General features: G+C 38.0%; 1 long non-coding RNA gene across 1 annotated transcript in view; it reads left to right on the plus strand.

Moving 5' to 3' along the window:
- LOC134760967 (uncharacterized) overlaps positions 1 to 13376 on the plus strand; it is a 104699-nt gene that overhangs the window by 19628 nt on the left and 71695 nt on the right. The window lies entirely within an intron of this gene.

A 13376-nucleotide genomic window follows, 5' to 3' on the forward strand; every position in this document is an offset into this window, starting at 1 on the left:
TTATGTATTGTATATCAAAAACACAAACCAGGCCAGGCATAGTGGCTCACACCTAGAATCTCAGGAGTTTGAGAGGGGAGGTGGACGGATCACCAGAGGCCGGAAGTTCCCGTCCAGACTGACCAATGTGGATAAACCCCATCTCTACTAAAAAATACAAAATTAGCCAGGTGTGGTGGTGCATGCCTGATATCCCAACTGCTTGGGAAGGTTTTCAGGCAGGAGAATCGCTTGAACCCAGAAGGCAGACATTGCGATGAGCCAGGATTGCACCAGTGCACTCCAGCCTGGGCACCAAGAGCAAAAGTCCATCTCAAAAAAAAAAGAAAAAAAAATAGGCCAAGGGTGGTGGCTCACTCTTGTAATCCGAGCACTTCGGGAGGCTGAAGAGGGTGGATTGCGAGGTCAGGAGATCCAGACCATTCTGGCTAACATGGTAAAACCCTGTCTCTACTAAAAATACAAAAAAAATCGTAGGGTGTCATGGCTAAGCTGGTAGTCCAACTACTCAGGAGGCTGAGGCAGAAGAATGGTGTGAACCCAGTAGGCAGAACTTTCAGTCAGTTTAGATCTCGCCACTGCACTCCAGCCTGGGCGACAGAGCGAGACTCCATCTCAAAAAAAACAAAAAAACAAAAAAAACAAAAATGAGCCAGGCGCGGTGGCTCGTGCCTATAATCCCAGCACTTCGGGAGGCTGAGGTGGGTGGATCATGAGGTCAGAAGATAGACAGGAACCTGGCTAACACGGTGAAACCCTGTCTCTACTAAAAGTACAAAAAATTAGTCGGGCATTGTGGTGGGCGCTTCTAGTCCCAGCTGCTCCGAAGGCTGACGCAGGAGAATGGCATGAACACGGGAGGTGGAACTTGCAGTGAGCTGAGATGGTGCCACTGCTCTCCAGCCTGGGCGACAGAGCGAGACTCCGTCTAAAAAAAAAAAAAAAATTGGCTTTTTTTAAAAAATAAAATTATATTGTCAATTATGTGGAGAGCAAATTACGGAGATTCATATTGTTAATTTTTTCTCTTTTATAATTGTTCATGTATTTATCTTTACCATAATCTTTATTTATTTATACTGCCGTTTAGTGTCATTTTGTCATGAAATATTCCATAAAGCATTTCTTAAAGGGTTATCTAAAAAGACCTCAGCTTATATCTAGGAATGTCATAATTTCTCCCTCACATTTGATGGACTTTATTTGGACGTAAGATTTCTGTTTGAAAGTCTTTTCTTACATCACTTGGAAAATATTTGTCTACTGCTTTCTGGCCTCTGAGTTTTTAGATAAGAAAACTGCTGATTATTTTTGAGGGTCCATTTTGCATGACTAGTCACTTCTCCTGCTGCTTTCAAGATTCTCTTTGTCTTTGTTTTAGACAGTATAATTTACATGTTAAGTTTGAGTGTGTTTCTTTGAGTTTATCTTAATTAGAGTTTGTTGAGCTTCCTAAGTGTTTACTTCCTCAAATTTGTTATATTCTTGACCGCTGTATTTTTAGTCTCCCTGTTTCTTTGTGTCTCTCTTTGAACTTTCAAAATGCATAAGTAGGTCTTCTTGATGGTGTCCTACTGGATCTAGGTTGTGTTCACATTTCTTTATTTCTTTTTCTCTTTCCAACCTAATAATTTCAACTGCCCTTTTTCTAGGTTTGCCAATATTTTCTTCTTTTATCTGCTCAAGTCTCCTTTTAAATGTATGTAGAAAATTTCTATCTCATTTGTTTTCCTTTTCAGGTCCAGAGTTTTTTCTTAGTTTTAAAAATAAGTTTACTCTCTCTTTATTAACATTTTTTGTTCATGAATTTCTTTGGTTTGGAAAGTTTAGGCAGGAGAATCCTTTGGTTTATTCTGGTAGCTTCCTCAGGACATTAATTTTTAAATTTATTTTTTAGTAAGACTGCCATTTAAGCTTTCTAGGAAAAGCTTCTGTTAGTGATTTTTTTTTTTTCCTTAGGATGAGCCATACTTTCTTATTTCACTTTATGCTTTGTGATTTTGTTGGTGTTGAAAAGAGGCATTCAAATTTTAAAATGCTGAAACTTTGAAAATCAGATTTTCTCCCTCTGTGATTTACTAGGGTTTTTTTATTCCTCATGTCAGTTATTTCTGTCCTGGCAGTCAGTCTTACTCAACTTATTCTTGGGTCTTTCTTGAGCCTGCACCATTTGGGGGCACATGTGGTTAACAACAAATTTTATTCTAAAGTTTCATGTACAGATGTTTTCTTTTTAATGTTTTTGTCCATAATTATCTGGTCTCTTAAGGGAAAAAAAAGAAAAATTAGAATAGAAATGATCTGGCTCTTTAAATCTTCTGGAAGTTATTTGAGCAGGAGAAGGAAAAGCCTGCAAAAGTTTTGGGGAATGAAATCATGACTTTTTCTCTGTGTCAGGACTGACATAATCATAAGCAGCAATTGGTGCCCAAGTCCTCCTGAGATTTGGAGGACTGAGTTCTTTTTGTTTATTCTGGCTCTTGCCAGCTGCTGCAGAAGTATTTTCAAGGTAGCACACCACTGCAGTAGTTGATGAAAAATAAATAGCTGCTGGTGATCTATGCTATAAAAATGATCAAATTTAATTGTTGTTTACTGTACAAATCTTGTTTTGGAAACTATACATTCAGACAGACTCTGGAGTTCCAAACTAATTGCATCATACCAATTCTGCCACTTGAAGAAACAGATATATAGTGCTCTATAGTCCAGTCATGCTTTTCCCAGAACTTGTGTCATTTTACTTTGAATCTCCATGTTTTTGCATTTAAAGTAGTACTTTTGTAGAAATTGTATAAGTAAATCCTCCTTTAAACATGCTTTTTTGCCATTCTTTGCCCTTTCTATGCAAGAGCTCATATTTAAAGTTATTACAAGTAAAAAAGGCATACTCTAATGTTTACTTACTTGTTTTACCTATTTTCTGTATCATATTTGATCCTCATTGATCATTTCAAAAATATGGTTATTTTTTAATTTATTATTTTCAGTATTTTTATATTATAATTAGTTGTGTTTGGGACTTCATGTAATATTCTACAAATAAAATTGCCTACTTTTAAGAATATTAACTCAATTGAATTATCTAAAATTTAATTTTAACAATATAAAAATAGCTGCTCTTGGGCTTTTCTGACCTTCTCAATTTATATTATTGTTTCAGCTTTTTTCTGTACGCATTGAGTGCCCATTAAAATAGATCTGTATTTTTGAATGCAATAATTGCCTAACAGAAGTATAATAGTATTAGCTGACTTTGCCAGTGTCGTAATAGTAATACTATTTTCCTTACAGAAGGGTTAGTTATACATTCCTTTAGCTTTTATTTAGGCATTTTTTGCTTGCATATTATTTTTCAAGTTATATATTTTATTCATATCTCCAAGGTGTTTTCTTAGTTATTGAAAGCTTAGCATGCGTTCCATTAGCATTTTTAATAAGACCAATATGAAAACTAACATAAAAACAGAATCTGTATTAACTGATTGTCTATTGTATGAGATAACTCTACTGTTTTCTCTCAATATCATAAAGGTTTGTGACCAATTCTTGGCATTTTCAACCAGGATAAGTTCTTTGTTAGGCAAAACAGAAAGAAATGTGTTTTATCAATTCGTCATGTATCTCCTAGGAAGACTAGAAAAAACACAGTAAATGAGCACATAAAAGCTTCTTTACTCCTCCCTGAATCAGGAATCTGGGCCTCAAATTAAAAATATAAATTTCAGATTAGAAGGCTTCATCTGTGCCAGGGAGGCAGTATGGCAATCCAAAAATAAATTTATAATTTTAAAATTGTCTCCCTTGATTGTTTGCTTAGTTGTTAGCAACCATTGATTTCCAGGGTCCAAACACTTTTTTATTAGTTTGATATTTCTTTGAATGGTTTGAAGCTGTCTTCCTTGTAGTTTTGCTTTCATTTTTATTTGTAAAGCACTGATTGTTTTCTAATCTCAGAGTTTATTTTTATTTAGGAGATCTATATTTTTGTCCGATAAAAATGTTATTTAAAATAGTTACATTGAATATTACACCTCTAATTTGGGATCCTAGATGTTTTGGTTTTGTTTTAGTGGTTATGGTGTAAAGTTTTTGTTTGCATTTTATTAATTGAGTTTATCAATTCCATATACAATGCATGAGCCAAGATTCTCTGTTATAAAGTGCATTTTGGTGTTATGTAAAGCAAGTGTACAGTAATTTGTTTCAAAAGTGACTTGCAAGTACATATCTAAATAAAATAATAAGAGAATAATCATGTAAGTATGCAGCAAGATCCACAAGCATGATGATTTCTGGCAGAGGCCTGCTTAGATTGTTTGCAATACAGCGAGGTCACTGTGGTTGGAGCAGGTACTGTGGAAGGGGAATGATTATAAATTGTAAGACCATAGAGATAACAGACAGTCCAGGGTGATTGTCCATGGTTTCCATAGGTCAGTAGATTTAACTTTAGTTGTACTTTATGCCTGGTTGATGACTGGAAGTGGAATTGGTAAGGTCGTTACTAGCATCTGGTGCTGAAAGGCTGGAAATGCTGCTAAATATCTTAAAATCTAGAGTCTTAGGCATCTTTGAGATATTAACTGTGTTGAAACATCTCTCCAGAAAATTGTAAAAAAATAAACACACTTTCAGAACACTTTGATTTTATATTTTCAAGATTTCTTAACTCAATCTTTGCTTTCTGTAAATAAGAAGGATTTTAGGAAGCATTTTTAAAGTTCAGTTGATTCAAGTTACAGTAAGTGTTAGTAAAGTGAAGTCTGTTCAGTTAATCGATGGTTAGAAACTAAAGCATATATTTCCTTTTTTTCCCTTTTTTTCCCATTACTTTTTAAATATTTCCGTAAAATGCTAATATAGCAAAATAAAACCCTAGGCCATGTCTCTTTTGGGGAACCAAGGGAGAAAACTCAATCAGCGGCTTTTAGGATAGAACTAATCTTGACTACAGCTGGAAGACATACATAGTGCACATGCACACATGTGCACTGGCACACTCCTATGCATACACATTGTGCATATTTGTCATAAGACAAATATTAAATGTGTCTTATTACATGAAAGTTGCTAAGATATTACAATAAGCAAGCCAAATGAATATTAAGATTTCAAAGATTATTGCCAGTGTTAGAGAAATCTTGCTTTTGCTAAAGTTGTTGAAGAGACTTAATACTTAAGTATCTTCTACTGTTTAATAAATTACTTGATAGAAGATTGTATAGTGGGCATCTTTGATCACAATTACTTATGCTCTGCCTTATTGTAAAATAACTCAAAATAAATACTTTCAGAAAAATTTATATTAGAAAACAAGAGAAAATAAAACAAATGAATGAGAAAATTGCTGTAATATAAAAAATGTGGAACATGAAAAAATATATACTAAGATAAATCCAAAAAGAAGGTTTATTCATACAATGTAAAATCTTTCCTGTTTGAATAAAAATTTGTTTCAGAACCTTAGCAGCTGTCAGCAACATGGTAATTAACCACATGTATAATGCTCAATTAGTTGTATATGGAGCATAAAATGTATGAGGAATTTATTAAGTATTAACTCTCACATGATCACAATAGTCCACCTGCAAGCTGAGGAGAAAGGAGAGCCATTTTGAGTCCCAAAACTGAAGATCTTGGGCCTCAATGTAAAAGGGGAGGAAGCATCCAGCACGGTAGAATTATGTAGGCTTGGAGCTAGGTTCATGTCTGATTTTCACATTTTTCTGTCTGCTACATTTTCATTATATGTTGATTAGATTGTGCCCACTAGATTAAGGTGGATCTGCCTTCTTCCACCCACTTACTCAAAATGTTAATTTTTTTGTGGGGGGAAACACCCAATAGATACACCCAAGATTAATACTCTGTAACCCCCAATCCAATGAAGTCCACAATCAGTATTAACCATCACAACTCCACTTCTTGTCAAGTTGAACCCATACAAATCTTATAAGAGCATACATAATCTTCAAATGAAGACAATAATGTGGTCATAAGTACAACTAGCCTAATACAACTATCCTTTGTACAACCAGGAACATATCAATCCCTAAACCCAATACTATTATGTAAAGTTAAGTATGCTCAAATACTAATATGAGGTCAATAAATCTTATGTCACATGATAAAGAAAAAGAAAAAACATAAAGATATTTCTATGTGTATACATGCACAAGCTTTTTTTGGAGTCTGACTCTCTCACTGTCACTGAGGCTGGAGTGCAGTGGCAGAATCTCAGCTCAGTGCAAGCTCCACCTCCTAAATTCACACCATTCTCCCTCCTCAGCCTGTAGCTGAGACTACAGGCACCCACCACCACAACTGGCTAATTTTGTTTTTGTATTTTTAGTAGAGACGGGCTTCACTGGGTTAGCCAAGATGCTCTTGATCTCCTGACCTCATGATCTACCTGCCTTGGCCTCCCAAAGTGCTGAGATTATAGGCGTGAGCCACCGCACCCAGCCAAACTTTTTTTAACAAAAGGAAGAAGTATTTAGGACCTTCAAAGTCCTCATTTCTGCCACTGGTCGTGTTGTCATAGCTGATACTGATGACTAACTTATTCTACCAAATTTTCTATATTTCTTTTGCCTTCAGTAAGCACCTCAGCAGGTGCTGTTTGTTCTTTTTCTTCTGGTGGAGTGACCCAAGGCTTAATTCTTGAAGAGTCTGGACTATTTGTATTCCTGCCAGAATTAGACCGCTGTAGTTATCCACTGACATTAATTACAGGGCATGTTAATATTAACAGGCACCCTGATGGATTTCCTGTATTACATGCTTACTCTTCCTTACCTCCATTGCAGAGTAGTAGACTGATTTCATCTGATAGTTTAGGTCAATTACCACAGCAAAAACTGTAACCCCTTTATTAGCCTGATGACTGAAACGTAGGAGGAACCCAAAGTGCTAAGGGGGAAATCTTAACTTCTAATTTAATGGAATCATTCAATGGATCCCATTCAGGATGATGGGAAACATGGTAGGATCAGTGAATCCATAATCAGTAGACCACTGCCACACTTCTTTAGCCATAAAGTGAGTGCCTTGCTCAGAGGCAGTGCTGTGTGGAGTAACATGATGGCAGATAAAGCATTTTATTAGTTCATGGATGGTAGCCTTGGCAGAAGCATTGCATGCAGGATAGGCAAATCCATATCCAGAGTAAACGTATATTTCTTTGAGGACTAACCTCTTTCCTTTTCATAATGGAAGAGATCAAATGTAATCCAACTTCCATCACATCGCTCGCTGATTACCCCACAAAAATGGTGCCATATTGACAGCTCAGTGTTGGTTTATGCTGCTGGCAAATTGGGAATTCATCAATGGCCATAGCCAGGTCACCCTTGGTAAGTAAAAGTTCATTTTCTGAACCTTGCATAACCTCCATCCCTGCCATCGTAGACACTTATATAACTTACTTGTCCTTTCAGGACCTGCTCGAGCATGGTCACATATATGCCACTTCCATTTGATGATGAAATGCTGCTGTGCACAACCCATTTTGTGACTAGATGGTGAAGAAATCAAGCCGTTCATGATAGGACATTTAGTTCATATGGTGACTTGATGACCCATAGTCAAACGTTCAGTTTCCAACAAAGTCCAGTAAGAGGCCAAGAGCTGTCTCTCAAAAGGAGAGTAGTTATTTGTAGAAGATGGTGGAGCTTTTCTTCAAAACACTAGAGACCAATGCTGTGATTCACCTGTGGGAGGTAGCAAGGCCTCCAAACAGCAACCTTATGTACCAATGATGCCTCAAGCACCATTAGATCTGCTGGGTCATATGGCCCAAGTGGCAGAGAAGCTAGCACAGCATCCTAGAACTGCAGCAGATCTTCCTCCTGTTCTGGACACTACTCAATACTGGCAGGCTTTCAGGTCACTAAATAAATGGGCCAGAGTAAGACACTCAAATGAGAAATGTGTTGCCTCCAATATCCAAATAGTTTCCCTAGACATTTTGCCTCTTTCTTGGTTGTAGGAGGCACCTAATGCAGCAACTTGTTATTTACCTTAGAACCCCTGGAAATTTTACTGAGATAAAATGTCCCTGAATTTTAGTCAGATTTATTTCCCATTCTCTGGTACAAAAATGTCTCATAAATAAGTCCAGTATGTTTTCTACTTCTGTTCACTGGGTAAAATCTGCATAATGTCATCAATGTAATGGACCAGTGTACTATCTTGCAGAAGCCAAAAGCAATCAAGGGCTCTCTAAATAAGATTATGACATACAGAGAGAGAGTTGATATACCCCTGTGTTAGGGCAATAAAGACATATTACTGGCCTTGATAGCTGAAGGCAAATTCTTTCTGGTAAGCCCTACAGACAGGAATGAAGAAAATGGTATTTTCCAAGTGAATTATTGCATACCAGGTACCAGGAGATGTATTAATTTGCTCAAACAATAAAACCACATCTGGTACAGCAGCTACAACTGGAGTCACCATGCAGTTAAGCTTATGATAATCCACTATCATTCTCCAAAATCCATCTGTCTTCTGCATCAGACAAATGGGAGAGTTGTAGGAGGATGTGTTGCTAATTACCACTCCTGCACCTTTCAAGTCCTTGATGGTACCACTAACCTTCACAATCTCCCCAGAAAATTGATATTGTTTTTGATTTACTGTTTTTCTAGGCATAGGCAGCTCTACTGGCCTCCATTTGACCTTTCCCATTATAGTAACTCTATCCTATAAGTCAGGGAGCAAATGGTGGATTCTGCCAGCTGCTAAGTATGTCTATGCCAATTATGCATTCTGGCACTGGAAAAAAGGACCACAGAATCAGTCTAGGGACCCAGTGAACCCCTTATGAGTCTGACTGAAGCTAAAACTTTATTAATTACCTGACCTTCATAAGGTCCTACTTTAATTGAAGGACAGTGATTTTTTTGTCCCCTGGAATCAACATCAGCTCATAGACTGTGTCCAGCAGTCCCTGAAAATTCTGATCATTTCCCTTTCCACATCAAGATGCAATTATTCCCATTGTGTTTAAATTTGGTAGTTTACTGTAGTTTCCACCCTTAGATCTGATATACAGAGAAGAAAAATTACAGGGCTCTTCAAAGATACAGGTGCTGATCTCACAAATCTATTTCACAAGGCACTGATCAAGGGTGTATTTTTGAACCCTCCCAACTGGGGTGAGTATGTCTAAAGTGACAAATTCACTCCACCATTCAAATCTCCCTAGGCCTTTGGATGTCTTCCTTTACATTAAACCAATAAAGAGCAGACTTTTGTAGCCCACTCATAGTTGGCCATCTTTTTATTTATGTTTCAGCTAATCAAGCAAATAAATTATTAGAACTTGTTTTAAACTCCTTGAGCTGCAGCTTTAAATGCAGAGAGCCTAGTCACTAAATGTAATGAGCCCTGATCAATAAATTCAACCTGATACAATTCTGTTTTTTTCCCACTATTTTCTCATACCTATACTATCCATTCCCATGCCTGTTCTTCAGACTCCTTTTTATGTACGTTTCAAAACTCAAACAGTTCTTTTTGTGTGTACCACACCTCCTCAGAGGTCACATTCTCAATCTCACCTCTAGGAGCCCACCAGAACTTTGCAGGAGCTCAGTCAGGATGGTGGGGAAAATTATAAGTCACAAACATTCTTGCAAAGCCTGAAGGATTTTGTAAAAGTCTCAGGATAAGGTTATGGCTGAAGGCAACCTAATCCTTACCTTGAGTAGATAGGTTAAATTGCATAAAAAGGAAGGTAGATTAGTTCATCTAACTAGCTTCTTTACTCATGTGGTCCTAAGACTAACCTTTGATCTACTGCAGGTGCTTAATTGCTTTCTACTTGGGAAGTCTGCAATGTCAATTACCCTCTAGTGGTATTTACTCAGATCTTTGTCAATCTTACTGTACAAATGCAAGTCTCACTGGCTGATTGAGGCTGCAGTTGCAACTGTTTAGTGCATTCTATGTGTATTCTCTAAGTGGCCCAGATGCTTAGTCGAACTGGCAAAGTGAATATTTGTTTGTCAGTGTACTTTATTCATCCATCATTGAATCAGGGTCTGCAAGACAGACCCCCATACCCAGCACCCCCATGTGAAGAACATGGCAAAGGAGGTGTGATGGACCCCCTGAAAACAAGGTTGAAGAAGACTGTGTGGTCAAGTCAGTAAAACAGGAAGTCATTTGTGCCCACTTGGGGTTTTTCAGGTTTGGGGGGTATTGGTCAGGCTGAGGTTTCATCATGGGACAACATTTACAAGCTCAACAGAAACAGTATATAAAATGTTGTAATAGTTGCTTAATGCTACCTGAGTGTCAGCTTCATGGCCTCACTTAAGAGAACTAATGCAGACTGCTGTATCACATAATCCATGGTTCCCAGAAGAAGGAATGCTAGAGGTAGAATTCTGGTAACAGGTGGGGAGAAATCTTAAACAGCATGATGTACAAAGGCAATGGGTCCCAGTATCATCTTTAACACTATGGGCCCTTGTAAGGATGGTTTTAGTCTCATTACACACAGAAGAGCCTAAAAAGGGGAAGAAGGAGAAAATGTCACCTGCCTTATTGCCTCTGCTGGTGGTGAATCAAGTGGCCAGGCAAAATATAACAGCTAATATGCTCCAGGGAAGGGGTCCTCAAGCTAATGTACAATAAAAACTAAATTTTGATGCCCAGGCTTATGCTGATGTCTCTGTGTGCTCTCAGGGCTTGGGACCAAATTCCCAAAAGCGGAATCCAGCAGGAATCTTTTGTAAATGTTTGACAAGGGCCTCAGAAGCCATTTGTTGAGTTAATCAATCACTTAACCCAGGCAATTAAGAGACAAATTAGACATGCCCTGAAAGCTGATATCTTATCATTGCAATTGGTTTTTGAAAATGCTAATGTGGATTGCCAGCAGCCAATGCAGGCAATCAGAGGAAAGACCACCACTGTTGGGGAGCTAATATCAGCATTTCACCTGGCAGGAACTGAGATACACAAACACAAAATATTGGCTATAGCATTAAGGCCTCCTAAAGTGAAAAGGGAGAGAGATCAAAATTGTATTGTATGAGGAGAGCCAGGTCATATGACAACGGAATGTCCCCATAGTAAAGATCAAGGTAACTAAGGGAGAGAATCCACTTCTATATGTCCCTAAATTAGGAAGGGGAAGCATTGGGCAGATCAATGAAGGTCTAAATTTGATAAAAACAGCAACCCCATAAGAAACCAGTCAGAAACTTCATGAGGGGTCAGCTATAGGCACCACTCCCAACTGGGGCAATGCCAGCAGCTTTCCCTGGTCAAATGGGAAGCCCATAGTCCTCTCTCTCAGAGTGGCCACCACTGGGAACACAGGACTGGACTTACTCTGCCCCAGTGAATTCGTGCTAAAAGAAGACTCTAAAAGTGTTGCAATTGGAATCTGGGGCCTGGTGCCTCTGGGAACAGTGGGATTAGTCCTAGAGCACTCTAGCCTACCCAGTCAAGGAATTAATGTCCCCAACGGGGTAACTGATAGTGATTATCAGAGTGAGATATTGATGATGATGGAATGTAAAGGTCTGCATATTCCTCCCCCTGGATCAAAGATAGCTCAGTTACTGATTTTACCATACTGGGTCCTTAATGCCCATGGAAAGGACAGGGGAAAGGGAAGCTTTGGAAGCACAGGAGCCATGGGAGTATATTGGAATCAATTAATCACTGATCAGAGACCCATGATTACTTTAAAAACTGGAAATAAGAATTTTACTGGCTTATTGGACACAGGGGTGAATATTTTAATCATTAGTGAAAAGAACTGGCCAGAAACTTGGCCTTGGATCACTCAGAAACAGAAAATTTCTGCATCAACAAAGTGCACACAGCCTGGCAGAGCATGCTCCCCCTAACATGCTGCAATTCAGAAGTAAGAACAACAGTTTTACAACCTGTTATCATGTCCATCCCTGTTAATCTTTGGGGACAGGGCCTGTGCAGGGAGGTCGCTCTGCATACTCCTTTCTGACAATGGCCACTGTTGTTACTCCTCCTCTACCCTGACATTGTCTCTCAAGATCTGATTTGGGAAGAATAGTGGCCTCTGAAGTGAGAGAAACTACAGAAGGCTCATGAATTAGTCAGAGAGCAATTGGAGGCTGGGCATATCAAATTATCTTACAGCCCCTGAAATTCCCCCATTTTCATCATTCCCAAAAAGCCTGGGAAATGGATAATTTTACATGACTTACATGCTATTAATGCTAATTTACAACCTATTGGGCCCCTTCAACAGGGCCCCCCTTTCTCCACTTTGATTCCTCAAGATTTGCTTGTAATCATTATTGACTGAAAATATTCTTTTTTATACAATTTCTCCAGGACAGAGAAAAAATTGTGTTTACAATATCAGCTATCAATAATGAAAAGCCAGCTTGTTAATTTCACTGGAAAGTGCTTCCTCAAGGAATGCTAAACAGTCCTACCTTGTGTCAGTGTCATGTAAATCAAGCTTTGCTCCCCAGTGGAAAAGAGCTTTCCAATTGCAAGATTAATTTTTTTATGGATGATATTCTACTTGCAGCTCCAATGGAGACAATACTTTTAAATTTATGTTCTTGTGTCATAAAGAATACACAGTTAAGAGATTTAATCTTTCCACCTGAGAAAAGACAGATGTCTTCTCCTTGAAATTTCTTGGGTACATACCAACTTTCCTGTCAGTAAGACCTCAAAAGATTAAATTAAATACTAGCAAGTTACATACCTTAAATCATTATCAAAAATTTCTGAGAGACATTAATTTGCACCACCCCAGTGTGAAGATTTCTACTGATAAACTACAAAACCTATATCTTATCTTAAAGGGCAATCCAGCCCTAGTTTATCCCAGATATTTAACCCCTGCAGCAAAAAGACAAATCAAGGAACTAGAACTAGAACTGCATCAAAAAGAGAAATCAAGGAAATAGAACTAGCTGTCTCTCAGAGGCAGCTAGATCACATATTCTGAAGCTTTTCCGTACATGCTGGTTATCTTTCCCAGCAAACACTCCCCTAAAGGATTAGTAAGACAAATGGTCCCTGGGCTATGCTTCCTAGAATGGAATTTTTGCTCACATAATGGGACTAAAACACTATCTCCCTATATATAGTTAATTACTAAAGTCATCTATTCAGGCTGCGAATGATGCCATCAGTTGCTAGGTTATGATCCTGATGTCATAAGGATTTCTTTAAGTAATAAGCAGTATTGCCATTATTGATAGATCTGCAAATAGCCTTCTCAATTACACAGGACAAATAGAGCACATCCTTCCTTCTGAGAAACTCCTTCATTTTTTATTTCATATGCTGGTAATTTTGCCCACAGAAAGAGGTCAATCACCATATCTAATGCTTTAACAGTTTAC

This window comes from Pongo abelii, chromosome Y, assembly GCF_028885655.2.
Source record: "Pongo abelii isolate AG06213 chromosome Y, NHGRI_mPonAbe1-v2.0_pri, whole genome shotgun sequence".
NCBI classification, from domain to species: Eukaryota; Metazoa; Chordata; class Mammalia; order Primates; family Hominidae; genus Pongo; species Pongo abelii.